Raw genomic sequence first — 7,120 nt, 5'->3', positions numbered from 1 at the left:
ATGATATGATACTTTACGTGGAAAACTCAAAAGACTCCACCCCAAAACTGCTATAACTCATGCAAGAATTCAGTGAAGTGGCAGGATATAAAATCAATGCACAGAAATCAGTGGCATTCCTATACACCAACACCAAACAGAAGAAAGAGAAATTAAGGAGTCGATCCGATTTACAATTGCACCCAAAACCATAAGATACCTAGGAATAAATCTAACCAAACAGGCAAAGAATCTACAGTACTCCAGAAACTATAAAATACTCATGAAAGAAATTGAGGAAAGCACAAAGAAATGGAAAAACGTTCCATGCTCATGGATTTGAAGAACCAATATTGTGAAGATGTCAATGCTACCTAGAGCAATCTACACATTCAAAGCAATCCCTATCAAAATACCATCCACTTTTTTCAAAGAAATGGAACAAATAATCCTAAAATTTGTATGGAACTAGAAAAGACCCCGAATAGCCAGATGAATGTTGAAAAAGAAAAGCAAAGCCGGTGGCATCACAATTCCGGACTTCCAGCTCTATTACAAAGCTGTCATCATCAAGACAGTATGGTACTGGCACAAAAACAGACACATAGATCAATGGAACTGAATAGAGACCTCAAAAATGGACCCTCAGCTCTATGGTCAACTAATCTTCAACAAAGCAGGAAAGAATGTCCAGTGGTAAAAGACAGTCTCTTCAACAAATGGTGTTGGGAAAATTGGACAGCCACATGCAGAAGAATGAAACTGGACCATTTCCTTACACTACACACAAAAATAGACCCAAAATGGTTGAAAGACCTAAATGTGAGACAGGAGTCCATCAAAATCCTAAGGAAGAACACAGGCAGCAACCTCTTTGACCTCAGGCACAGCAACTTCTTCGTAGAAACATCGCCAAAGACAAGGGAAGCAAGGGCAAAAATGAACTATTGGGACTTCATCAAGATAAAAACTTTTGCACAACAAAAGAAACAGTCAACAAAACCAAAAGACAACTGACAGAATGAGAGAAGATATTTGCAAATGACATATCAGATAAAGGGCTAGTATCCAAAATTTATAAAGAACTTATCAAACTCAACACCCAAAGTGCAAATGATCCAGTCAAGAAATGGGCAGAAGACATGAACAGACATTTTCCCAAAGAAGACATCCAAATGGCCAACAGACACATGAAAAAGTGCTCAACATCGCTCAGCATCAGGGAAATCCAAATCAAAACCTCAATGAGATACCACCTCACACCAGTCAGAATGGCTAAAATTAACAAGTCAGGAAACACAGATGTTGGTGGGGATGCAGAGAAAGGGGAACCCTCCTACACTGCTGGTGGGAGTGTAAGCTGGTGCAGCCACTCTGGAAAACAGTATGGAGGTTCCTCAAAAAGTTGAAAACAGAGCTACCTTACGACCCAGCAATTGCACTACTGGGTATTTACCCCAAAGATACAAATGTAGGGATCCAAAGGGGTACGTGTACTCTGATGTTTATAGTAGCAATGTCCACAGTAGCCAAACTATGGAAAGAGCCAAGATGTCCATCGACAGATGAATGGATAAAGAAGATGTGGTATGTATATATAATGGAATATTATGCAGCCATCAAAATGCATGAAATCTTGCCATTCGCAATGACGTGAATGGAACTGGAGGGTATTATGCTGAGCGAAATAAGTCAATCAGAGAAAGACATATATTACATGATTTCACTGATATGAGGAATTCTTAATCTCAGGAAATGAACTGAGAGTTGCTGGACTGATGGGGGTGGGAGGGTTGGAGTGGCTGGGTGTTAGACATTGGGGAGGGTATGTGCTATGGTGAGTGCTGTGATTTGTGTTAGACTGTTGAATCACAGACCTGTACCTCTGAAACAAATAGTACATTATATGTTAAAAATAAAAAAAAAAAAGAAGATAGTAGGAAGGGAGAAATGAAGGGGGTAAATCGGAGGGGGAGATGAACCATGAGAGACTTTTGACTCTGAGAAACAAATTGAGGGTTCTACAGGGGAGGGGGGTGGGGGGATGGTTTAGCCTGATGATGGGTATTAGAGAGGGCACGTACTGAATTGAGCACTGGGTGTTATACGCAAACAACGAATCATGGAACACATCAAAAATTAGTGATGTAATGTATGGTGATTAACATAACATAATAAAATTTTTAAAAATTCAGTCTCATGGTTTTCTCCTTCTCTGGTTTCTTCTTGTTTTATTTTTCCTTTTCTTCCTCTGCGATCCTCTGTTTTGTTTCTTAAAGTCCACATATCACTGAGATCACATGATTTTCTCTCTGATTGACTTATTTCGCTTGGCATAATACCCTCTAGTTCTATCCATGTTTTTGCAAATGACAATATTTCATTTTTTGATGGCTGAGTAATATTCCATTGTGTATATATATACCACATCTTGTTTATCCATTCATCTGTCAATGGACATCTGGGTTCTTTCCTTAATTTGGATATTGTGGACATTGCTGCTATAAACATTGGGGCACAGGTGCCCCTTCAGATCACTACATTTATATCTTAGGGGTAGATACCCAGTAGTGCAATTTCTGGGTCATAGGGTAGCTCGATTATTAACTTCTTGTGGAACCGCCATACTGTTTTCCAGAGTGGGTGTACCAGCTTGCATTCACAACACAATGTAAGAGAGTTCCCCTTTCTCCACATCCTCACCAACACCTGTTTTTTCTGTGTTGTTGATTTTAACCATTCCAACAGGTGCAAGGTGGTATCTCATTGTAGCTTTGATTTGCATTTCCCTGATAGTAATTGATGATGAACATCTTCTCATGTAACTGTTGGCTATCTGGATGTCTTCTTTGGAGACAAATCTGTTCATGTCTTCCTCCTATTTTTATTGGATTATTTGTTTGAGTGTTGACTTTTGTATTTTTTTTAAAGTAGTTCCGTGCCCAGCATGGAGCTCAATGCGGGGCTTGAACTCATGACCCTGAGATCAAGCCCTGATGTGAGATCAAGAGTCAGAAGCTTAACTAACTGAGCCATACAGGTGCCCCGTTTTGTAAATTCTTTATATATTTTGGATACTACCCTTTATTGGATATGTCATTTGCATATATCTTCTCCCATTCCATAGGTTGCCTTTCAGTTTTGTTGATTATTTCCTTCACTGAGGAAAATTTTATTTTGATGCAGTCCCAGGAGTTTATTTTAGATTTCTTTCTCTTCCCTTAGGAGGCACATCAAGAAAGATGTTGTTAGAGCATCCTTTCCTGATTAAAATTCTTCGAAGTATAGGAATAGAGGGAACATACCTCAATATCATAAAAGCCATCAACGAAAAGCCCACAGAGAATATCATTCTCAATGGAGAAAAGCTGATAACTTTTCCTTAAGGTCAGGAACACGACAGAGATGCCCACTCTCACCATTATTGTTCAACATAGTACTAGAAGTCCTAGCCTCAGCAATCAGAAAACAAAAAGAAATAAAAGTCATCCAAATCAGCAAAGAAGAATTCAAACTCTCCTTCACAGACGACATGCAACATTATGTGGAAAACCCAAAAGACTCCACCCCCAAATTACCAGAACTCATACAACAATTCAGCAACTTGGCAGGTTACAAAATTAATGCACAGAAATCAGTTGCATTTCAATACACTAACAGTGTGACTGAAGAAAGAGAAATCAACAAATTGATTCCATTTACAATAACACCAAAAATCATAAGATACCTAGGAATAAATCTAATCAAAGAGATAAAGTATCTCTACTCTAGAAACTACAGAACACTTACAAAAGAAATTGAGGAATACACAAAGAGATGGAAAAACATCCCATGCTCATAGATTGGAAGAATAAACATTGTGAAAATTGGACAGCCACATGCAAAAGAATGAAGCTGGACCATTCTCTCACACCATACACAGAGATAAACTCAAAAAGAATGAAAGACCTCAATGTGAGACAGGAATCCATCAAAATCCTAGAGGAGAACTTTTCAACATCGGCCACAGTGACTTTTTTCAAGACATGTCTCTGAAGGCAAGGGAAAAAAAAAAGCTTCTGCACAGCAAAGGAAACAGTCAACAAAACTAAGAAGCCATCCACGGAATGGGAGAAGATATTTGCAAATGACATTACAGATAAAGGACTAGTATCCAAGATCTATAAAGAACTTCTCAAACTCAACACCAAAAAAAACAAATAATCTGGTCAAGAAACGGGCAGAAGACATAAACAGACACTTCTCCAAGGAAGACATACAAATGGCCAACAGACACATGAAAAAATGTTCAATATCACTAGCCATCAGGGAAATACAAATCAAAACCACAGTGAGATACCACTTTGCACCAGTTAGCATGGCAAAAATTAACAGGACAGGAAACAAATGTTGGCCAAGATGTGGAGAAAGGGGAGCTCTCTTACACTATTGGTGGGAATTGAAGCTGGTACAGCCACTTTGGAAAACACTATGGTGGTTCCTCAAGATTTTAAAAATAGAGCTACCCTATGACCCAATAATTGTAATTGCACTACTAGGTATTCACCCCAAAGATACAGATGCAGTGAAAAGAATGGGCACATGCACCCCAATGTTCATAGCAGCAATGTCCACAATAGCCAAACTATGGAAGAAGCTGTGATGCCCTTCAAAAGATGAATGGATTAAGAAGATATGGTCCATATATACAGTGGAATATTACTCAGCCATCAGGAAGGATGAATACCCACTATTTTCATGGACATGGATGGAACTGGAGGGGCTTGTGCTAAGTGAAATAAGTCAAGCAGGGAAAGACAATTATCATATGTAGCTATTGACTTTATGATTGCTATCCTGAATTCTATTACTGACATCTTGCTTATATCCATATCCATTAGTTCTGTGGTAGAGGACATTGTCTCAGGTTCTTTGTTGAGAGTTCCACCTCCTAGTCATTCTGTTGAGGGATGGTTGCGTAAATGAGCAGCATACAAAATATCAACTGGACCCAAGCAAAATGCACCCTAGCAAAATCCAGAGTGGTCGGAAGCCACCACTGAAAAACAAAGCCAAAATGAAACACAAGAGTAAAATTTAAAAATTAAAATATTAATTTAAAAATTTTTTAGAAGGTGGGGACAGAGGGCGTTATAACCTCAGTGTGGACAAAGTCGGGTGTTTCAGTTGTTCCTGGGTGTATTTTGTTCTGTGTTTTAGAGGACAGTACGTCCCAAAATTACAAGGAAAGTAAAACTTGTATGTATATAAGTGAAATTGAATAGTGAAAAAAGGACTAAAAAAAAGCATATATCTATAAAAAATATGGGTGTGGAAAAATGCAAATTAAAAAAAGCGACTATGAAATATAAGTTGATATATTAATATCTTATTGAAATCAAAAGGTAGGGGCGCCTGGGTGGCTCAGTTGGTTGGGCGACTGCCTTCGGCTCAGGTCATGATCCTGGAGTCCCGGGATCGAGTCCCGCATCGGGCTCCCTGCTCGGCAGGGTGTCTGCTTCTCCCTCTGACCCTCCTCCCTCTCATTCTCTCTGTTTCAAATAAATAAATAAAATCTTTAAAAAAAAAATTTAAAAAAAAAAGAAATCAAAAGGTAAATAGAAAAAAAAACAGAGAAAAAGCATAAGAAAAGGAGAATTTTATCTGAAAAATAAGCAAGTTGTGAAGTCACATCTGGAGATCAATTTACAATGTTCCCCTGGCATTGGGATTTTATAGTCTCATGGGATCCATAGCTTTGTTGTCCTCTTGTTCTTCCAGCCTGTCTTCTGGGGGAGGGGCCTGCCGCACTGTTTCTCAGGTAATCCTGCCTGGGTCGAGTTGCCCCAGACCCTGTCAGGGGGATGGGCTCAGTGTAAACTGGTCCTCTGTGTGTCTTTTGTTCCCTGGAGGCTTTCTGCACCTCTTCAGAGGATCAGAGCAAAAATGCCCACAGCCAAACCTCTGGCCCAGAGCAGAAAATTTGCAGTCTGCCCTCTAATAAACCCTCCAGGACAAGCAGTCTCTGCTTCTGTATTCACTGCCAAAAATGGCAGCCTCCTGCTGTGGGCACCCATAGCAACTGTCTCAGAGGCAGTCCCCAGGGACCCAGGATTGCAGCTGCCCTTTGTGATTCTAAAACTGCAAGCGGCTGTGGACTCGTGTGCACCTGAAGCTCCTGGATCATGTCTGGGTGCAGCTCTAATGTGTTTTCTGGGCCGCTACTGCCCTGCGAGTTTTTCCCTGGTCACGGGCTCAGGTTCCAGAATTTTTCAGGCTGCTCAGGAAAAGAGTGGTTATTGACCACCTGGCTCGTGGTTTATGGTGATCTGAGCTGAGAGTCCCTTCCTGGGTTCACTGACCATAACCTGCTTCCTGGCTCCACTGTTTGGGCACTCTACCAGTTCAGAAACCCCCTTCTGCTCTGTGGTTCCTTGTATCCCAAGATCACAATGCCCTACCTAGAATTCTGCCTTTTTATTTCCAGAGCCCCTTTCAGAGAGGGATGTTTCTCCCTAGAGCACATTTCTAAGGGTTCTGATTTTGTGCTCCAGTGTTGTATCACTTTCCAGGAGCCTGCTTATGGAGGCTCCCTCCCTTTTCTCTTTATCTTCTGATATCTCTCCATAGATTCACAGCTCTGCCCGTCCTACCTTGCAAAAAGCAGTCACTTTTCTGCTTGTAGAGATCCAGATATATATTCTTATATCTCAGGCTGATCTTGTGGGTGTTCAAAATGGTTTGATAGATACCCAGCTAAATTTAGGGGACTGGTTGAAATGGGGTCCCCTACTCATCTGCCATCTTACTTCCTCTCCATGATTTTGTTTATTTGAATGCTTTCTACTTTTTGTTTTTTGATGAGTCTAGCTAGAGTTTTACCAATTTTGTTGATCTTTTCAAAGAAGCACCTTCTGGTTTCATTGATCTGTTCTTTTTTTTTTTTTAGCTTCTATATAATTTATTTCTGTTCTAATCTTTATTATTTCCTTCTGCTGGTTTTGGTTTTGTATGGTCTTTTTCTAGCTCTTTTAGGTATAAGTTTAGGTTGTTTATGTGACATGTTTCTTATTTCTAGAGTTAGATGTATTGCTATGAACTTCCCTCTTACAATTGCTTTTGCTGAATCCCAAAAATGTTGGATCCTTGTGTTTTTATTTTC

The sequence above is a fragment of the Mirounga angustirostris genome, unplaced genomic scaffold (assembly GCF_029215605.1).
Source record: "Mirounga angustirostris isolate CCGP_5_RB_7025 unplaced genomic scaffold, mMirAng1.0.hap1 SCAF_11, whole genome shotgun sequence".
Lineage (NCBI taxonomy): Eukaryota > Metazoa > Chordata > Mammalia > Carnivora > Phocidae > Mirounga > Mirounga angustirostris.
The sequence above is the reverse complement of the archived record's forward strand: the minus strand, read 5'-3'. Positions refer to the sequence as shown.